Below are 22,905 nucleotides of genomic sequence, written 5' to 3' on the forward strand. Positions count from 1 at the left end.
TCTCAAATCATTAAAGCCTCAATCCGATAAGATTACTTCAAAGGGGAAACTCGATTCATTACAAGAGAGTAGAGGGGGAAGAAAACATCATAGGATCCAAATATAATAGCAAAGCTCGCGATACATCAAGATCGTATCATCTCAAGAACACGAGAGAGAGAGAGATCAAACACATAGCTACTGGTACATACCCTCAGCCCCGAGGGAGAACTACTCCCTCCTCGTCATGGAGAGCACCGGGATGATGAAGATGGCCACCGGAGAAGGATTGCCCCCTCCGGCAGGGTGCCAGAACGGGTCTAGATTGGTTTTCGGTGGCTACAGAGGCTTCTGGCGGCGGAACTCCCGATCTATTGTGCGTTCTGGAAGTTTTAGGTCACGTAGGTATATATGGGTGCAGGAGGTACGTCAGGGGAGCCACGAGGGCCCCACAAGACAGGGGGCGCGCCCTAGGGGGGTGGGCGGCCCCCCACACCCTCGTGGGCAGCTCCCGTATCTTCTGACGTGGGGTCCAAGTCCATCAGGTGTGTTTCCTTCCAAAAATAACTTCTCCAGTTGATTTCGTTCCGTTTCGACTCCGTCTGATATTCCTTTTCTTCAAAACACTGAAATAGGCATAAAACAGCAAATCTAGGCTGGGCCTCCGGTTAATAGGTTAGTCCCAAAAATAATATAAAAGTGGATAATGAAGCCCAATATTGCCTAAAATAGTAGATAATATAGCATGGAGCAATCAAAAATTATAGATACGTTGGAGACGTGTCAAGCATCCCCAAGCTTAATTCCTGCTCGTCCTCGAGTAGGTAAATGATAAAAAGATATTTTTTTATGTGGAATACTAGTTGGCATGATTTCAATGTAATTCTTCTTAATTGTGGCATGAATATTCAGATCCATAAGATTCAAGACAAAAGTTCTTATTGACATAGAAATAATAATACTTCAAGCATACTAACAAAGCAATCATGTCTTCTCAAAATAACATGGCCAAAGAAAGTTATCCCTACAAAATCATATAGTCTGGCTATGCTCCATCTTCACCACACGAAATATTTAAATCATGCACAACCCCGATGACAATCCAAGCAATTGTTTCATAGTTTTGATGTTCTCAAACTTTTTCAATCTTCACGCAATACATGAGCGTGAGCCATGGACATAGCACTATAGGTGGAATAGAATGGTGGTTGTGGAGAAGACAAAAAGGGAGAAGATAGTCTCACATCGACTAGGCGTATCAACGGGCTATGGAGATGCCCATCAATAGATATCAATGTGAGTGAGTAGGGATTGCCATGCTACGGATGCACTAGAGCTATAAATGTATGAAAGCACAACAAAAGAAACTAGTGGGTGTGCATCCAACTCGCTTGCTCACGAAGAGCTAGGGTATTTTGAGGAAGCGCATCATTGGAATATAATGAAAGATTCCCACTAGTATATGAAAGTGACAACATAGGAGACTCTCTATCATGAAGATCATGTTGCTACTTTGAAGCACATGTGTGGTAAAAGGATAGTAGCATTGTCCCTTTTAATTTTTTTATTTGGCCTTCCCTTCTTTATTTGGACTTTCCTTTTTTTATTTGGCCTTTCTCTTTTTTTTTGGGAACAATGCTCTATTGAATGATGATCATCACACTTCTATTTATTTACAACTCAATGATTGCAACTCGATACTAGAACAAAGTATGACTCTATATGAATGCCTCCGGCGGTGTATCGGGATGTGCAATGATGCATGAGTGACATGTATGAAAGAATTATGATGGTGGCTTTGCCACAAATACAATGTCAACTACATGATCATGCATAGCAATATGACAATGATGAAGCGTCATGATAAACTGGATGGTGGAAAGTTGCATGGCAATATATCTCGGAATGGCTATGGAAATGCCATAATAGGTAGGTATGGTGGCTGTTTTGAGGAAGGTATATGGTGGGTTTATGGTACCGCCGAAAGTTGCGCGGGTACTAGAGAGGCTAGCAATGGTGGAAGGGTGAGAGTGCGTATAATCCATGGACTCAACATTAGTCATAAAGAACTCACATACTTATTGCAAAAATCTATTAGTTATCGAAACAAAGTACTACGCGCATGCTCCTAGGGGGGTAGATTGGTAGGAAAAGACCATCGCCCGTCGCCGACCGCCACTCATAAGGAAGACAATCAATAAATAAATCATGCTCCGACTTCATCACATAACGGTTCACCATACGTGAATGCTACGGGAATCACAACCTTCAACACAAGTATTTCTCAAATTCACAACTACTCAACTAGCATGACTCTAATATTACCATCTCCATATCTCAAAACAATTATCAAGTATCAAACTTCTCATAGTATTCAACACACTCATAAGAGAATTTTATTATTCTTGAATACCTAGCATATTAGGATTTTAAGAAAATTACCATGCTATTTAAGACTCTCAAAATAATATAAGTGAAGCATGAGAGTTCATCTATGTCTATAATACCACCACCGTGCTCTAAAAAGATATAAGTGAAGCACTAGAGCAAACGACAAACTACTCCAAAAGATATAAGTGAAGATCAATGAGTAGTCGAATAATTATGCAATTATGTGAAGACTCTCTAAAATTTAATAATTTCAGATCTTGGTACTCTATTCAAACAGAAAGCAAAGCAAAATAAAATGACATCTAAGAATAGCAAACATCATGTGAAGAAGCAAAAACTTAGGATCAACCGATACTAACCGATAGTTGTTGAGGAAGAAAGGTGGGATGCCAACCGGGGCATCCCCAAGCTTAGACGCTTGAGACTTCTTGAAATATTATCTTGGGGTGCCTTGGGCATCCCCAAGCTTGAGCTTTTGTGTCTCCTTAATTCCTCTCATATCAAGGTCTCCCTAAATCTCAAAAGCTTCATCCCCACAAAACTCAACAACGACTCATGAGATAAGTTAGTATAAACCATTGCCAAAACCTTATCATACTCTACTGTAGAAAACCACTAAAATTATTATTCAACATTGCATACTAAATGCCTCTGCATATTTAATAGTCCTATCCTCAAATAGAATCATTAAAGAAGCAAACATATGCAAACAATGCAAACATAATAGCAATTTGCCTAAACAGGATAGTCCGTAAAGAATGCTGCAACATCCATACTTCCCTAGCTCAACAAATTATGAAATAAAATTTCCACTGTAGTAAATTTATCAGCTCTTAATATGCAAAAGGTTTCAAAATTTTATCTGTTGGGGAACGTTGCAGAAAACAAAAATTTTCCTACGGTTTCACCAAGATCCATCTATGAGTTCATCTAGCAACGAGTGATCGAATTGCATCTACATACCTTTGTAGATCACGCGCGGAAGCGTTCAAAGAACGGGGATGAGGAAGTCGTACTCAACGTGATCCAAATCACCGGAGATCCTAGCGCCAAACGGACGGCACCTCCGTGTTCAACACACGTACGGTCAGCGTGACCTCTCCTCCTTCTTGATCCAGCAAGGGGGGAGGAGAGGTTGATGAAGATCCAGCAGCACGACAGCATGGTGGTGGATGCAGCAGTCACCGCAGCAGGGCTTCGCCGTTCTTCTGCGAGAGGGAGAGGTGTAGCAGGGGAGAGGGAGGCGCCAAGAGTCAAGGGTGCGGCTGCCCCTCCCTCCCCCCCTTTATATAGGCTCCCCAAGGGGGGCGCCGACCCTAGGAGATGGGATCTCCAAGGGGGGGCGGCGGCCAAGGGTGGAGTGGCCCCCAAGGCAAGTGGGCCCCCCCACCCTACGGTTTCCAACCCTAGGCGCAGGGGGTGGGCCAAGGGGGCGCACCAGCCCACTATGGGCTGGTTCCCCTCCCCACTTCAGCCCGTGGGGTCCCCCGGGATGGGTGGTCCCACCCGGTGGACCCCCGGGACCCAACCGGTGGTCCCGGTACAATACCGGTGACCCCCGAAACTCTCCTGATGGCCGAAACTGCACTTCCTATATATAATTCTTCACCTCCGGACCATTCCGGAACTCCTCGTGACGTCCGGGATCTCATCCGGGACTCCGAACAACTTTGGGGTTACTGCATATTCATATCTCTACAACCCTAGTGTCACCGAACCTTAAGTGTGTAGACCCTACGGGTTCAGGAGACATGTAGACATGACTGAGATGGCTCTCCGGTCAATAACCAACAGCGGGATCTGGATACCCATGTTGTCTCCCACATGCTCCTCGATGATCTCATCGGATGAACCATGATGTCGAGGATGCAAGCAACCCCGTATACAGTTCCCTTTGTCAATCGGTACGTTACTTGCCCGAGATTCGATCATCGGTATCCCAATACCTCGTTCAATCTCGTTACCGGCAAGTCACTTTACTCGTACCGTAATGCATGATCCCGTGACCAGACACTTGGTCACTTTGAGCTCATTATGATGATGCATTACCGAGTGGGCCGAGAGATACCTCTCCGTCATACGGAGTGACAAATCCCAGTCTTGATCCGTGTCAACCCAACAGACACTTTCGGAGATACCCGTAGTATACCTTTATAGTCACCTAGTTACGTTGTGACGTTTGGTACACCCAAAGCACTCCTACGGTATCTGGGAGTTACACGATCTCATGGTCTAAGGAAAAGATACTTGACATTGCAAAAACTCTAGCAAATGAACTATACGATCTTGTGCTATGTTTAGGATTGGGTCTTGTCCATCACATCATTCTCCTAATGATGTGATATCGTTATCAATGACATCTAATGTCCATAGTCAGGAAACCATGACTATCTGTTGATCAACGAGCTAGTCAACTAGAGGCTTACTAGGGACATGTTGGTGTCTATGTATTCACACATGTATTACGATTTCCGGATAACACAATTATAGCATGAATAAAAGACAATTATCATGAACAAGGAAATATAATAATAATCCTTTTATTACTGCCTCTAGGGCATATTTCCAACAGTCTCCCACTTGCACTAGAGTCAATAATCTAGTTACATTGTGATGAATCAAACACCCATGGAATTCTTGTGTTGATCATGTTTTGCTCTAGGGAGAGGTTTAGTCAACGGATCTGCTACATTCAGGTCCGGATGTACTTTACAAATATCTATGTCTCCATCTTGAACATTTTCACGAATGGAGTTGAAGCGACGCTTGATGTGCCTGGTCTTCTTATGAAACCTGGGCTCCTTGGCAAGTGCAATAGCCCCAGTGTTGTCACAGAAGAGTTCGATCGGCCCCGACGCATTGGGTATGACTCCTAGGTCGGTGATGAACTCCTTCACCCAAATTGCTTCATGCGCTGCCTCCGAGGCTGCCATGTACTCCGCTTCACATGTAGATCCCGCCACGACGCTCTGCTTGCAACTGCACTAGCTTACTGCCCCACCATTCAAAATATACACGTATCTGGTTTGTGACTTAGAGTCATCCAGATCTGTGTCAAAGCTAGCGTCGACGTAACCCTTTACGACGAGCTCTTCGTCACCTCCATAAACGAGAAACATTTCCTTAGTCCTTTTCAGGTACTTCAGGATATTCTTGACCGCTGTCCAGTGTTCCTTGCCGGGATTACTTTGGTACCTACCTACCAAACTTACGGCAAGGTTTACATCAGGTCTGGTACACAGCATGGCATACACAATAGAACCTATGGCTGAGGCATAGGGGATGACACTCATCTCTTCTATATCTTCTGCCGTGGTCGGACATTGAGCTGAGCTCAATTTCACACCTTGCAACATAGGCAAGAACCCCTTCTTAGACTGATCCATATTGAACTTCTTCAATATCTTATCAAGGTATGTGCTTTGTGAAAGACCTATGAGGCGTCTTGATCTATCTCTATAGATCTTGATGCCTAATATATAAGCAGCTTCTCCAAGGTCCTTCATTGAAAAGCTCTTATTCAAGTAGGCCTTAGTGCTGTCCAAAAGCTCTATATCATTTCCCATCAAAAGTATGTCATCTACATATAATATGAGAAATGCTACAGAGCTCCCACTCACTTTCTTGTAAACGCAGGCTTCTCCATAAGTCTGCATAAACCCAAACGCTTTGATCATCTCATCAAAGCGAATGTTCCAACTCCGAGATGCTTGCACCAGCCCATAAATCGAGCGTTGGAGCTTGCACACCTTCTCAGCATTCTTAGGATCGACAAAACCTTCCGGCTGCATCATATACAATTCTTCCTTAAGGAAACCATTAAGGAATGCCGTTTTGACGTCCATTTGCCATATCTCATAATCATAGTATGCGGCAATTGCTAACATAATTCGGACGGACTTCAGCTTCGCTACGGGAGAGAAAGTCTCATCGTAGTTAACCCCTTGAACTTGCCAATAACCCTTAGCGACAAGTCAAGCTTTATAGATGGTAACATTACCATCCGCATCCGTCTTCTTCTTAAAGATCCATTTGTTTTCTATCGCTCGCCGATCATCAGGCAAGTCTGTCAAAGTCCATACTTTATTTTCATACATGGATCCTATCTCGGATTGCATGGCTTCAAGCCATTTGTTGGAATCTGGGCCCGCCATCGCTTCTTCATAGTTCGAAGGTTCACCATTGTCTAACAACATGATTTCCGAGACAGGGTTGCCGTACCACTCTGGTGCGGAATGTGTCCTTGTGGACCTACAAAGTTCAGTAGAAACTTGATCTGAAGTTTCATGATCATCATCATTAACTTCCTCTCTAGTTGGTACAGGCACCTCAGGAACATTTTCTTGAGTTGCGCCATTTTCCGGTTCAAGAGGTAATACTTCATCAAGTTCTACTTTCCTCCCACTTACTTCTTTCGAGAGAAACTCCTTCTCTAGAAAGGATCCATTCTTGGCAACAAAGATCTTGACTTCGGATCTGAGGTAGAAGGTATACCCAATAGTTTCTTTAGGGTATCCTATGAAGACGCATTTTTCCGACTTGGGTTCGAGCTTTTCAGGTTGAAGTTTCTTGACATAAGCATCGCATCCCCAAACTTTTAGAAACGACAGCTTAGGCTTCTTCCCAAACCATAATTCATACGGTATCGTCTCAATGGATTTCAACGGAGCCCTATTTAAAGTGAATGCGGCAGTCTCTAAAGCATAGCCCCAAAATGATAGCGGTAAATTGGTAAGAGACATCATAGATCGCACCATATCTAATAGAGTGCGATTACGATGTTCGGACACACCATTACGCTGAGGTGTTCCAGGCGGCGTGAGTTGTGAAACTATTCCACATTTTCTTAAGTGTGTGCCAAATTCGTGACTCAAGTATTCTCCCCCACGATCTGATCGCAAGAACATGATTTTCCTGTCACGTTGATTCTCAACCTCACTCTGAAATTCCTTGAACCTTTCAAAGGTCTCAGACTTGTGTTTCATTAAGTAGACATACCCATATCTACTCAAGTAATCAGTGAGAGGGAGAACATAACGATAACCACCGCGAGCCTCAACACTCATTGGACTGCACACATCAGTATGTATGATTTCCAATAAGTTGGCTGCTCGCTCCATTGTTCCTGAGAACGAAGTCTTGGTCATTTTACCCATGAGGCATGGTTCGCACGTGTCAAATGATTCGTAATCAAGAGACTCTAAAAGTCCATCTGCATGGAGCTTCTTCATGCGTTTGACACATATGTGACCAAGGCGGCAGTGCCACAAGTATGTGGGACTATCATTATCAACCTTACATCTTTTGGTACTCACACTATGAATATGTGTAGCATTACCCTCGAGATTCATTAAGAATAAACCATTCACCATCGGAGCATGACCATAAAACATATCTCTCATATAAATAGAACAACCATTATTCTCGGATTTAAATGAGTAGCCATCTCGTATTAAACGAGATCCTGATACAATGTTCATGCTCAAACTTGGCACTAAATAACAATTATTGAGGTTGAAAACTAATCCTGTAGGTAAATGTAGAGGCAGCGTGCCGACGGCGATCACATCGATTTTGCAACCATTCCCGACGCGCATCGTCACCTCGTCCTTCGCCAGTCTCCGCTTATTCCGCAGCTCCTGCTTTGAGTAACAAATGTGAGCAACTGCACCTTTATCAAATACCCAGGAGCTACTACGAGTACTGGTAAGGTACACATCAATTACATGTATATCACATATACCTTTGGTTTGCCGGCGTTCTTATCCGCTAAGTATTTGGGGCAGTTCCTCTTCCAGTGACCACTCTCCTTGCAATAAAAGCACTCAGTCTCGGGCTTGGGTCCATTCTTTGGCTTCTTCGCGGTAGCTTGCTTGCCGGGCGCGGCAACTCCCTTGCCGTCCTTCTTGAAGTTCTTCTTACCCTTGCCTTTCTTGAACTTAGTGGTTTTATTCACCATCAACACTTGGTGTTCCTTTTTGACTTCTACCTCTGCTGATTTCAGCATTGTAAATACTTCAGGAATGGTCTTTTCCATCCCCTGCATATTGAAGTTCATCACAAAGCTCTTGTAGCTCGGTGGAAGCGACTGAAGGATTCTGTCAATGACCGCGTCATCCGGGAGATTAACTCCCAGCTGACTCAAGCGGTTATGCAACCCAGACATTTTGAGTATGTGCTCGCTGGCAGAACTATTTTCCTCCATCTTAGAGCTGAAGAACTTGTCGGAGACTTCATATCTCTCGACCCGGGCATGAGCTTGAAAAACCATTTTCAGCTCTTCGAACATCTCATATGCTTCGTGTCTCTCAAAACGCTTTTGGAGCCCCGGTTCTAAGCTGTAAAGCATGCCGCACTGAACGAGGGAGTAATCATCAGCACGTGTCTGCCAAGCGTTCATAACGTCTTGGTTCTGTGGGACGGGTGCGTAACCTAGCGGTGCTTCTAGGACATAATCTTTCTTGGCAGCTATGAGGATGATCCTCAGGTTCCGGACCCAGTCCGTATAGTTGCTGCCATCGTCTTTCAGCTTGGTTTTCTCTAGGAATGCGTTGAAGTTGAGGACAACGTGGGCCATTTGATCTACAAGACATATTGTAAAGATTTTAGACTAAGTTCATAATAATTAAGTTCATCTATTTAATGAACTCCCACTCAGATAGACATCCCTCCAGTCATCTAAGTATAACATGATCCGAGTTAACTAGGCCGTGTCCGATCATCACGTGAGACGGACTAGTCAACATCGGTGAACATCTTCATGTTGATCGTATCTTCTATACGACTCATGCTCGACCTTTCGGTCTTCTGTGTTCTGAGGCCATGTCTGTACATGCTAGGCTCGTCAAGTCAACCTAAGTGTTTGCATGTGTAAATCTGTCTTACACCCGTTGTATGTGAACATTGGAATCTATCACACCCGATCATCACGTGGTGCTTCGAAACAACGAACTGTCGCAACGGCGCACAGTTAGGGGAACACTTTCTTGAAATTATTATGAGGGATCATCTTATTTACTACCGTCATTCTAAGTAAACAAGGTGCAAAAACATGATAAACATCACATGCAATCAAATATTAATAGTGACATGATATGGCCAATATCACATAGCTCCTTTGATCTCCATCTTGGGGCTCCATGATCATCTTGTCACCGGCATGACACCATGATCTCCATCATCATGATCTCCATCATCGTGTCTCCATGAAGTTGCTTGCCAACTATTACTTCTACTACTATGGCTAACACGTTTAGCAATAAAGTAAAGTAATTTACATGGCGTTTCTCAATGACATGCAGGTCATACAAAAAAATAAAGACAACTCCTATGGCTCCTGCCGGTTGTCATACTCATCGACATGCAAGTCGTGATTCCTATTACAATAGCATGAACATCTCATACATCACATATATATCATTCATCATTCATCACAACTTTGGCCATATCACATCACAAAACACTTGCTGCAAAAACAAGTTAGACGTCCTCTAATTGTTGTTGCAAGTTTTACGTGGCTGCAATAGGGTTCTAGCAAGAACGTTTTCTTACCTACGTGAAAGCCACAATGTGATTTGTCAACTTCTATTTACCCTTCATAAGGACCCTTTTCATCGAATCCGCTCCAACTAAAGTGGGAGAGACAGACACCCGCCAGCCACCTTATGCAACTAGTGCATGTCAGTCGGTGGAACCGGTCTCACGTAAGCGTACGTGTAAGGTTGGTCCGGGCCGCTTCATCCCACAATACTGCTGAAGCAAAATAAGACTAGTAGCGGCAAGAAAGTTGACAACATCTACGCCCACAACAAATTGTGTTCTACTCGTGCAAAAGGAACTGCGCATAGACCTGGCTCATGATGCCACTGTTGGGGAACGTTGCAGAAAACAAAAAATTTCCTACGGTTTCACCAAGATCCATCTATGAGTTCATCTAGCAACGAGTGATCGAATTGCATCTACATACCTTTGTAGATCACGCGCGGAAGCGTTCGAAGAACGGGGATGAGGAAGTCGTACTAGACGTGATCCAAATCACCGGAGATCCTAGCGCCGAACGGACGGCACCTCCATGTTCAACACACGTACGGTCAGCGTGACGTCTCCTCCTTCTTGATCCAGCAAGGGGGGAGGAGAGGTTGATGAAGATCCAGCAGCACGACGGCGTGGTGGTGGATGCAGCAGTCACCGCAGCAGGGCTTCGCTGTTCTTCTGCAAGAGGGAGATGTGTAGCAGGGGAGAGGGAGGCGCCAAGAGTCAAGGGTGCGGCTGCCCCTCCCTCCCCCCTTTATATAGGCTCCCCAAGCGGGGCGCCAGCCCTAGGAGATGGGATCTCCTAGGGGGGCGGCGGCCAAGGGTGGAGAGGCCCCCAAGGCAAGTGGGGCGCCCCCCCCCCCCCCCCCTAGGGTTTCCAACCCTAGGCACAGGGGTTGGGCCAAGGGGGCGCACCAGCCCACTATGGGCTGGTTCTCCTCCCCACTTCAGCCCATGGGGCCCTCCGGGATGGGTGGTCCCACCCAGTGGACCCCCGGGACCCATCCGGTGGTCCCGGTACAATACCGGTGACCCCCGAAACACTCCCGATGGCCGAAACTGCACTTCCTATATATAATTCTTCACCTCCGGACCATTCCGGAACTCCTCGTGACGTCCGGGATCTCATCCGGGACTCCGAACAACTTTGGGGTTACTGCATATTCATATCTCTACAACCCTAGCGTCGCCGAACCTTAAGTGTGTAGACCCTACGGGTTCAGGAGACATGTAGACATGACCAAGATGGCTCTCCGGTCAATAACTAACAACGGGATCTGGATACCCATGTTGGCTCCCACATGCTCCTAGATGATCTCATCGATTGAACCACGATGTCGAGGATTCAAGCAACCCCGTATACAATTCCCTTTGTCAATCGGTACGTTACTTGCCCGAGATTCGATCGTCGGTATCCCAATACCTCGTTCAATCTCATTACCGGCAAGTCACTTTACTCGTACCGTAATGCATGATCCCGTGACTAGACACTTGGTCACTTTGAGCTCATTATGATGATGCATTACCGAGTGGGCCCAAAGATACCTCTCCGTCATACGGAGTGACAAATCCCGGTCTTGATCCGTGTCAACCCAACAGACACTTTCGGAGATACCCGTAGTATACCTTTATAGTCACCCAGTTACGTTGTGACGTTTGGTACACCCAAAGCACTCCTACGGTATCCGGGAGTTACACGATCTCATGGTCTAAGGAAAAGATACTTGACATTGCAAAAACTCTAGCAAATGAACTATACGATCTTGTGCTATGTTTAGGATTGGGTCTTGTCCATCACATCATTCTCCTAATGATGTGATCTCATTATCAATGACATCTAATGTCCATAGTCAGGAAACCATGACTATCTGTTGATCAACGAGCTAGTCAACTAGAGGCTTACTAGGGACATGTTGGTGTCTATGTATTCACACATGTATTACGATTTCCGGATAACACAATTATAGCATGAATAAAAGACAATTATCATGAACAAGGAAATATAATAATAATCCTTTTATTATTGCCTCTAGGGCATATTTCCAACATTATCACGTTCTGACTTTTCTAGGGAGTTATTGCAACAGCGGTAAACTTTCCGTTTTCAAACAGCAACATGTATACTTGTAACATAGGCATAGTAAAGGCTATCAATGCCACTTTTATTGAAATAAAAGATGCAAAACATTGTTCTAAATAACAGAAAGCAAATACTAACAAAATAAATTGACGCCCCAAGCAAAACACATATCGTGTGGTGAATAAAAATATAGCTCCAAGTAAAATTACCGATGAACGAAGACGAAAGAGGGGATGCCTTCCGGGGCATCCCCAAGTTTAGGCTCTTGGCTATCCTTGAATATTACCTTGGGGTGCCTTGGGCATCCCCAAGCTTAGGCTCTTGCCACTGCTTATTCCATAGTCCATCGAATCCTTACCCAAAATTTGAAAACTTCACAACACAAAACTTAAAGTAGAAAACTCGTAAGCTCCGTTAGTATAAGAAAATAAATCACCACTTCAAGGTACTGTAATGAACTCATTCTTTATTTATATTGGTGTTAAACCTACTGTATTTCAACTTCTCTGTGGTTTACAAACTATTTTACTAGCCATAGGTTCATCAAAATAAGTAAACAACACATGAAAAACAGAATCTGTCAAAAACAGAACAGTCTGTACTAATCTGGATCAAACGTATATTTCTGGAACACATACAATTCTCAAATAAATTTCTGGACCTGAGGAATTTATCTATTAATAATCTTCAAAAAGAATTAACTAAATAGCACTCTCCAAATAAAAATGGCAGCAATTCTCGTGAGCGCTAAAGTTTCTGTTTTTTACAGCATGATCAACAAGACTTCACCCAAGTCTTCCCAAAGGTTCTACTTGGCACAAACACTAATTAAAAGCATAAAACCACATATAAACAGAGGCTATATGAACTATTTATTACTAAACAGGAAGAAAAATAAAGTTGGGATGCCTCCCAACAAGCGCTATCATTTAATGCCCCTAGCTAGGCATGATGATTTCAATGATGCTCACATAAAAAATAAGAATTGAAACATAAAGAGAGCATCATGAATAATATGACTAGCACATTTAAGTCTAACCTACTTCCTATGCATAGTGATTTTGTGAGCAAACAACTTATGGGAACAAGAATCAACTTGCATAGGAAGGTAAAGCAAGCAAAACTTCAAAATTTTAAGCACATAGAGAGGAAACTTAATATTATTGCCATTCCTACAAGAATATATTCCTCCGTCATAATAATTTTCAGTAGAACCATGAATGAATTAAACAATATAACCATCACCTAAAGCATTCTTTTCATGATCTACAAGCATAGAAAATTTACTACTCTCCACACAAGCAAAATTCTTCTCATGAATAGTAGTGGGAGCAAACTCAACAAAATAACTATCATGTGATTGAAAATTAAGATCAATATGACAAGTTTCATGATTATCATTATTCTTTAAAGCATACGTGTCATCACAATAATCATCATAGATAGGAGGCATGCTTTCATCATAGTAAATTTGCTCATCAAAGCTTGGGGGACAACAAATATCATCTTCATCAAACATAGCTTCCCCAAGCTTGTGGCTTTGCATATCATTAGCATCATGGATATTCAAGGAATTCATACTAACAACACTGCAATCATGCTCATCATTCAAATATTTAGTGCCAAACATTTTATTGATTTCTTCTTCTAGCACTTGAGCACAATTATCCTTTCCATCATACTCACGAAAGATATTAAAAAGATGAAGCATATGAGACAAACTCAATTCCATTTTTTTATAATTTTATTTTATAAACTAAACTAGTGACAAAACAAGAAACTAAAAGACTTGATTGCAAGATCTAAAGATATACCTTCAAGCGCTAACCTCCCCGGCAACGGCGCCAGAAAAGAGCTTGATGTCTACTACACAACCTTCTTCTTGTAGACGTTGTTGGGCCTCCAAGCGCAGAGGTTTGTAGGACACTAGCAAATTTCCCTCAAGTGGATGACCTAAGGTTTATCAATCTGTAGGAGGCGTAGGATGAAGATAGTCTCTCTCAAGCAACCCTGCAACCAAATAACAAAGAGTCTCTTGTGTCCCCAACACACCCAATACAATGGTAAATTGTATAGGTGCACTAGTTCGGCGAAGAGATGGTAATACAAGTGGTATATGGATAGTAGATATGAGTATTAGTAATATGAAATTATAAAAATAGCAAGGTAGCAAGTGATAAAAGTGAGCGTAAACGGTATTGCAATGATGGTAAACAAGGCCTAGGGTTCATACTTTCGCTAGTGTAAGTTCCCTCAACAATACTAACATAATTGGATCGTAAAACTATCCCTAAACATGCAAAAAAGAGTCACTCCAAAGTCACTAATAGTGGAGAACGAACAAAGAGATTATGGTAGGGTACGAAACCACCTCAAAGTTATTCTTTCCAATCAATCCGTTGGGCTATTCCTATAAGTGTCACAAACAGCCCTAGAGTTCGTACTAGAATAAAACCTTAAGACACAAATCAACCAAAACCCTAATGTCACCTAGATACTCCAATGTCACCTCAAGTATCTGTGGGTATGATTATACGATATGCATCACACAATCTCAGATTCATCTATTCAACCAACACAAAGGACCTCAAAGAGTGCCCCAAAGTTCCTACCGGAGAAACACGACGAAAACCTGTGCCAACCCCTATGCATAGGTTCATGGGCGGAACCCGCGAGTTGGTCACCAAAACATACATCAAGTGAATCACGTGATATCCCATTGTCACCACAGATATCCACGGCAAGACCTACATCAAGTGTTCTCAAATCTTTAAAGACTCAATCCGATAAGATTACTTCAAAGGGGAAACTCGATTCATTACAAGAGAGTAGAGGGGGAAGAAAACATCATAGGATCCAAATATAATAGCAAAGCTCGCGATACATCAAGATCGTATCATCTCAAGGACACGAGAGAGAGAGACAGAGAGATCAAACACATAGCTACTGGTACATACCCTCTGCACCGAGGGAGAACTACTCCCTCCTCGTCATGGAGAGCACCGGGATGATGAAGATGGCCACCGGAGAAGGATTGCCCCCTCCAGCAAGGTGCCAGAACGGGTCTAGATTGGTTTTCGGTGGCTACGGAGGCTTCTGGCTGCGGAACTCCCGATCTATTGTGCGTTCTGGAAGTTTTAGGTCACGTAGGTATATATGGGTGCAGGAGGTACATCAGGGGAGCCACGAGGGCCCCACGAGACAGGGGGCGTGCCCTAGGGGGGTGGGCGGGCCCCCCACCCTCGTGGGCAGCTCCTGTATCTTCTGACGTGGGGTCCAAGTCCATCAGGTGTGTTTCCTTCCAAAAATAACTTCTCTAGTTGATTTCGTTCCGTTTCGACTCCGTCTGATATTCCTTTTCTTCAAAACACTGAAATAGGCATAAAACAGCAAATCTAGGCTGGGCCTCCGGTTAATAGGTTAGTCCCAAAAATAATATAAAAGTGGATAATAAAGCCCAATATTGCCTAAAATAGTAGATAATATAGCATGGAGCAATCAAAAATTATAGAAACGTTGGAGACGTGTCAAGCATCCCCAAGCTTAATTCCTGCTCGTCCTCGAGAAGGTAAATGATAAAAAGATATTTTTTATGTGGAATACTAGTTGGCATAATTTCAATGTAATTCTTCTTAATTGTGGCATGAATATTCAGATCCATAAGATTCAAGACAAAAGTTCATATTTACATAGAAATAATAATACTTCAAGCATACTAACAAAGCAATCATGTCTTCTCAAAATAACATGGCCAAAGAAAGTTATCCCTACAAAATCATATAGTCTGGCTATGCTCCATCTTCACGACACAAAATATTTAAATCATGCACAACCTCGATGACAATCCAAGCAATTGTTTCATAGTTTTGATGTTCTCAAACTTTTTCAATCTTCACGCAATACATGAGCGTGAGCCATGGACATAGCACTATAGGTGGAATAGAATGGTGGTTGTGGAGAAGACAAAAAGGGAGAAGATAGTCTCACATCGACTAGGCGTATCAACGGGCTATGGAGATGCCCATCAATAGATATCAATGTGAGTGAGTAGGGATTGCCATGCAACGGATGCACTAGAGCTATAAATGTATGAAAGCTCGACAAAAGAAACTAGTGGGTGTGCATCCAACTCGCTTGCTCACGAAGAGCTAGGGCATTTTGAGGAAGCCCATCATTGGAATATACAAGCCAAGTTCTATAATGAAAGATTCCCACTAGTATATGAAAGTGACAACATAGGAGACTCTCTATCATGAAGATCATGTTGCTACTTTGAAGCACAAGTGTGGTAAAAGGATAGTAGCATTGTCCCTTTCAATTTTTTATTTGGCCTTCCCTTCTTTATTTGGACTTTCCTTTTTTGATTTGGCCTTTCTCTTTTTTTCTTTTTTTGGGAACAATGCTCTATTGAATGATGATCATCACACTTGTATTTATTTACAACTCAATGATTACAAGTCGATACTATAACAAAGTATGACTCTATATGAATGCCTCCGGCGGTGTACCGGGATGTGCAATGATGCATGAGTGACATGTATGAAAGAATTATGATGGTGGCTTTGCCACAAATACAATGTCAACTACATGATCATGCATAGCAATATGACAATGATGAAGCGTCATGATAAACTGGATGGTGGAAAGTTGCATGGCAATATATCTCGGAATGGTTATGGAAATGCCATAATAGGTAGGTATGGTGGCTGTTTTTAGGAAGGTATATGGTGGGTTTATGGTACCGGCAAAAGTTGCGCGGGTACTAGAAAGGCTAGCAATGGTGGAATGGTGAGAGTGCGTATAATCCATGGACTCAACATTAGTCATAAAGAACTCACATACTTATTGCAAAAATCTATTAGTTATCAAAACAAAGTACTACGCGCATGCTCCTAGGTGGGATGCCAACCGGGGCATCCCCAAGCTTAGACGGTTGAGACTTCTTGAAATATTATCTTGGGGTTCCTTGGGCATCCCCAAGCTTGAGCTTTTGTGTCTCCTTAATTCCTCTCATATCAAGGTCTCCCTAAATCTCAAAAGCTTCATCCACACAAAACTCAACAAGGACTCGTGAGATAAGTTAGTATAAACCATTGCCAAAACCTTATCATACTATACTGTAGCAAACCACTAAAATTATTATTCAACATTGCATACTAAATGCCTCTGCATATTTAATAGTCCTATCCTCAAATAGAATCATTAAAGAAGCAAACATATGCAAACAATGCAAACATAACAGCAATCTGCCTAAACAGGATAGTCTGTAAAGAATGCTGCAACATCCATACTTCCCTAGCTCCACAAATTATGAAATAAAATTCCCACTGTAGTAAATTTATCAGATCTTAATATGCAAAAGGTTTCAACATTTTATCACATTCTGACTTTTCTAGGGACTTATTGGAACAGCGGCAAACTTTCTATTTTCAAACAGCAACATGTATACTTGTAACATAGGCATAGTAAAGGCTATCAATGCCACTTTTATTGAAATAAAAGATGCAAAACATTGTTCTAAATAACATAAAGCAAATCCTAACAAAATAAATTGACGCTCCAAGCAAAACACATATCATGTGGTGAATAAAAATATAGCTCCAAGTAAAATTACCGATGAACGAAGACGAAAGAGGGGATGACTTCCGGGGCATCCCCAAGCTTAGGCTCTTGGCTATCCTTGAATATTACCTTGGGGTGCCTTGGGAATCCCCAATATTAGGCTCTTGCCACTCCTTATTCCATAGTCCATCGAATCCTTACCCAAAACTTGAAAACTTCACAACACAAAACTTAAAGTAGAAAACTCATAAGCTCCGTTAGTATAAGAAAATAAATCACCAATTCAAGGTACTGTAATGAACTCGTTCTTTATTTATATTGGTGTTAAACCTACTGTATTCCAACTTCTCCATGGTTTATAAACTATTTTACTAGCCATAGGTTCATCAAAATCAGTAAACAACACATGAAAAACAGAATCTGTCAAAAACAGAACAGTCTGTAGTAATCTAGATCAAACGTATATTTCTGGAACTCATACAATTCTCAAATAAATTGCTGGACCGGAGGAATTTATCTATTAATCATCTGCAAAAAGAATTAACTAAATAGCTGTGACGCCCCTGATTCAATCGTACACTAATCATACACGCAAACGTGTACGATCAAGATCAGGGACTCACGGGAAGATATGACAACACAACTCTACAAATAAAATAAGTCATACAAGCATCATAGTACAAGCCAGGGGCCTCGAGGGCTCGAATACAAGAGCTCGATCATAGACGAGTCAGCGGAAGCAACAATATCTGAGTACAGACATAAGTTAAACAAGTATGCCTTAAGAAGGCTAGCACAAACTGGGATACAGATCGAAAGAGGCGTAGGCCTCCTGCCTAGTATCCTCCTAAACTACTCCGGGTCGTCGCCAGCGGGCTGCACGTAGCATTAGGCACCTCCCGAGTAGTAGTAGTAGTCATCATCGACAGTGGCGTCTGGCTCCTGGGCTCCATCGTCTGGTCGCAGCAAACGGGTATAGAAATGGGGAAAAGAGGGAGCAAAGAAACCGTGAGTACTCACCCAAAGTACTCGCAAGCAAGGTGCTACACTACATATGTATGCATTGGTATCAAATAGAATGAGGGTATCATATGTGGACTGAACTTCAGAATGCCGGAATAAGAGGGGGATAGCTAGTCCTATCGCAGAGTACGCTTCTGGTAACCTCCATCTTGCAGCAGGAGAAGAGAGTAGATGGTAAGTCCACCAAGTAGCATCGTGTAGCATAATCCTAACCGATGATCCTCCCCTCATCGCTCTGTGAGAGAGCGATCACCGGTTGTATCTGGCATTTGGAAGGGTGTGTTTTATTAAGTATCATGTTCTAGTTGTCATAAGGTCAAGGTACAACTCCAAGTCGTCCTGTTACCGAAGATCACGGCTATTCGAATAGATTAACTTCCCTGCAGGGATGCACCACATAACGCAACACGCTCGATCCCATTTGGCTGGACACACTTTTCTGGGACATGCCCGGCCTCGGAAGATCAACACGTCGCAGTCCTACCTAGGCACAACAGAGAGGTCAGCACGTCGGTCTAAATCCTATGGCGCAGGGGTCTGGGCCCATCGCCCTTTGCACACCTGCACGTTGCAAACGCGGCCGGTGAGCAGACCTAGCAACCTCCATTACAAAGGAAGTTGCGTTACGCGGTCCAACCCGGCGCGCACCGCTCAGTCCCTGACGTCACGAAGGCTTCAGCTGATACCACGACGTCGAGTGCCCATAACTGTCCCCGCGTAGATGGTTAGTGCGTATAGGCCAGTAGCCAGACTCAGATCAAATACCAAGATCTCGTTAAACGTGTTATTTTGAAATAACCGCGAATGCCGACCAGGGCCAGGCCCACCTCTCTCCTAGGTGGTCTCAACCTGCCCTGTCGCTTCGCCACAAAGATCCACACAGAGGGCCATTGGGACAAGGGTCCTTTCAGCCCCCAATCCGTGAATCACTCGCGGGTGCTCCACAAGCCGACCCGTCTTTAGTCACCACATGTATCATGTATAAAGTATATAGTATATACCCGTGATCACCTCCCGACTGATCACGGCCTGATAGTATAGCATGGCAGACGGACAAGAATGTAGGGCCACTGATGATAAACTAGCATCCTGTACTAAGCATTAGGATTGCAGGTAAAGGTAACAACAGTAGTAGCAAGGACATGCTATGCATCAGGATAGGATAACGGAAAGCAGTAACATGTCACACTACTCTAATGCAAGCAGTAGAGAGTAGAGTAGGCGATATCTGGTGATCAAGGGGGGGGCTTGCCTGGTTGCTCTGGCAAGAGAGAGGGGTGGTCAACACCGTAGTCGAACTGGGGGTCGCCGGTAGTCTCGGGGTCTACCGGAAAGAAGTAACGGAGGGGGAACACAATAAATAACAAAGCAAACAAAGCAACACAAGGCATAACATAGCAATACGCGGTGCTAGGTGTGCCCTAACACAGTACTAGGTGATACCGGGAAAGGGGGGAAACATCCGGGAAAGGATTCCCGGTGTTTCATGTTTTCGGACAGACGAACCGGAGGGGGAAAGTTGCGTGTTTGCTATGCTAGGGGTGTGTGGCGGACGAACGGGCTGCGCATCCGGATTCATCTCGTCGTTCTGAGCAATTTTCATGTACAAAGTTTTTTGATCCGAGTTACGAATTATTTTATATGATTTTTCTAAGTTTAAATGATTTATCTGAATTTTCAGGATTTGTTTTAACTCAAAAATAAAAGAGAAATTGCTATGGGTACACAGAAAGTGTACCAGCAATGCACATGGGTGACTGACAGTCAGGGCCCGCTGCTGAGTCAGCAGCCCAGTCAACAGTTGACCCAGTCGGCGTTGACTGGTCAACAGGGCCATGTGGGACCCAGTCGTCAGTGAGGCATTTTAGTTAACTAATTTAAATATGTCCAAAATTGAAAATTAGTGCGGTTGGCTCTATTAGTCAATGTGCAATTAAGGGGGTTTATCACTAATTAATCCAGGCCCGGCCCCACTGGCAGTGCCCAGACACGGGCGCCCAGGGGAAAGGCCTCGGCCATGGCCGCCGAAGGGAGTGACGGGCAGCGGAGGCCACAGCCGGCGCAGCCAGCCGGAGGCAGGGCGCCGCCGGGGCAATGCGGGGCAGGGCGAGCGAGGACGCAGGCGGGGGAGACCGGGGCGTGCAGCGGTGGCTCGTGGTGGACGGTGTAGCAGGCTAGGCGACAGCGCGCGAAGGTGAGCCTAGGCGAGCGGTGGAGGCGGGGCGCGAGGAGCGGGTGCGCGGTGGCTGCGTCTGGGCAGCTTCAGAGCACGGTCGGATGGCGTGGGTCGCGCGCTGGGGTGAGTAGCGAAACAGTCGTGGTTAGGGCCGCGGGCGAGCACGCGCGGAGCGAGCTCCGTCCATGGCGGCCGAGCGCGGGGACGGCCTCAACGGCGACAGATCGAAGACGGGGTAGAGGGGATCCGGGAGGGGAGCTCACATCAAGCTCGGGGGTGCGGTCGAGGAGGCCGGGGGTAGACCGAAGCGGTGGGAATCGACGACGGCGGTCGGCGATGTACGTGACGAAGACGACGGCGATGGCTTGTGCACGGGCCGCTCTGGCTTGAGCTGGTGCCCGGGACGAACGAAGCTGACAGCGGCGGATCTCCTAGACTCCTTCTCCTGTGATGGCGACGACGGTGGTCACGGCAACAGTGACGACGAGCACGGTCACCGCACGAGCCTTTGAGCTCGATTTCGAGTAGATGGGGAGGGGGTGCGATGGGGAAACAGGGGAACCGGATGAGAGAGGGCTAGGGTTTCAGGAGGACGCCTTATAGGTCGAGGGGAGGCTACGTGGAGGCCATCCATGGCCAAGACGACATGGACGCACGCCACGCCCTCACTGCCTCCTGTAGCGGAAGGATGGGGATGACTAGGTGGGTTGGGCTGTTTCCTGTAGTTAGTTGGGCCAAAGTGCACAGTAGCACTTTGCCTTTTTCGTTACTTTTCTCTTTTTATTTTTTATTTACTGTTTTCTCTTATCTCTTAAGTTTATTTAGTTTTATTAATTATAGCAATAGATCCTAAATTGGTAGTTCTAATTATACCACAACCACATTAAATAGGGAACTTTAAATAAAATAGCTTTCATTTGTTTTAATATTTTCAAAGCGTTTAAATAATTATTTTTGCTACTGTTTAAATAATTTTGGAGTATTTAAAGATTTTATGAAACTGTGGTTTCTCCACGAGTATTATCCATGATTTATTTGTCACATTGAGAACACTTTAGTTTTGACTTTTGAAAACTTTAATTGTCTGACTTGATTTTGAATTTGAATTTTGAATCGGTTTTTGAACTAACCCGAGATTAACTACATTGACAGAGGTGACGTGGCATCATTAACGGGGGATTACTGTAGCCTAGTTATCCAGGCGTAACAATTCTCCTCCACTACAAGAAATCTCGTCCCGAGATTTAAGAGAGGGACTAGGGGGTAAGGTCTAGTTATGAAATTCTAACAAATCTTCTTGGTCTTGATTGCTCTTCTCGAAGTGGTCGATCCATTACATTGATGTCTTCATTTTTCTGCTTCAGGTCATCAAGATGAAGTCGGCATCATTTCTTCAGAAACTCCATCGTACTTACGAAAGCATAAAGGGGGAGCATTCCGGGAGAACGGACCTCGACAAGGTTGACTATTTGGTAGATATAATCGGGGAGGGAGGTGGAAAGTAACCCTCGAATTGAAACTGAAGAAAGTATCGAGAGCAAAGTAAGGAGGTGCCATAAGACGTTTCAAGCGCATAGACAATTGTTCGTTGCCTGAAACAGAGTGTGAAAGGGGTTCAGAGCAACGGGAATAATATTGTGTTTCATACCAGAATTGATGATCTCTCGGAAGGTGGCTCGTGAATTACATATGAAGCCAAGCGTGAAAAATAACTTTTGAAACCGGGGGGGGGGGGGGGGTGTACAGGAGAGTCAGGTTTCGATCCTGTGGAACTGTGGGTTATGGGCCCACCATGTGGGTTAAAATTAGGAAGGGCGGTGTTGTCTTGCACGATCATGTAAGCAAGGCATGTCAGAGTATAGACTGTCAGTTGTGTCAGCAAGATCGATACCAAGGGCAAGGGGCGAAGAGAACCATTTTCCTGCTTGTTGAACGAGGCGGACCATTAGGTAAGGTTCTCGTCCATCAGTGGCTACCAGAATGTCATCAACATTAGTAACAGGGTCTTACTGACAGAGTTTTACACCGAGATGTTTACATAAGCATCGAATTATCACTGCTTATATCATATAGATCACAAGAAAGATTAAACAAAACAATGGAAAGGAAAATATGATTATCACATTAATCAGACAAATGGAAAGGGAAAAGGTGGTTATAC

Source organism: Triticum urartu, chromosome 6 (assembly GCF_003073215.2).
Source record: "Triticum urartu cultivar G1812 chromosome 6, Tu2.1, whole genome shotgun sequence".
NCBI lineage: Eukaryota > Viridiplantae > Streptophyta > Magnoliopsida > Poales > Poaceae > Triticum > Triticum urartu.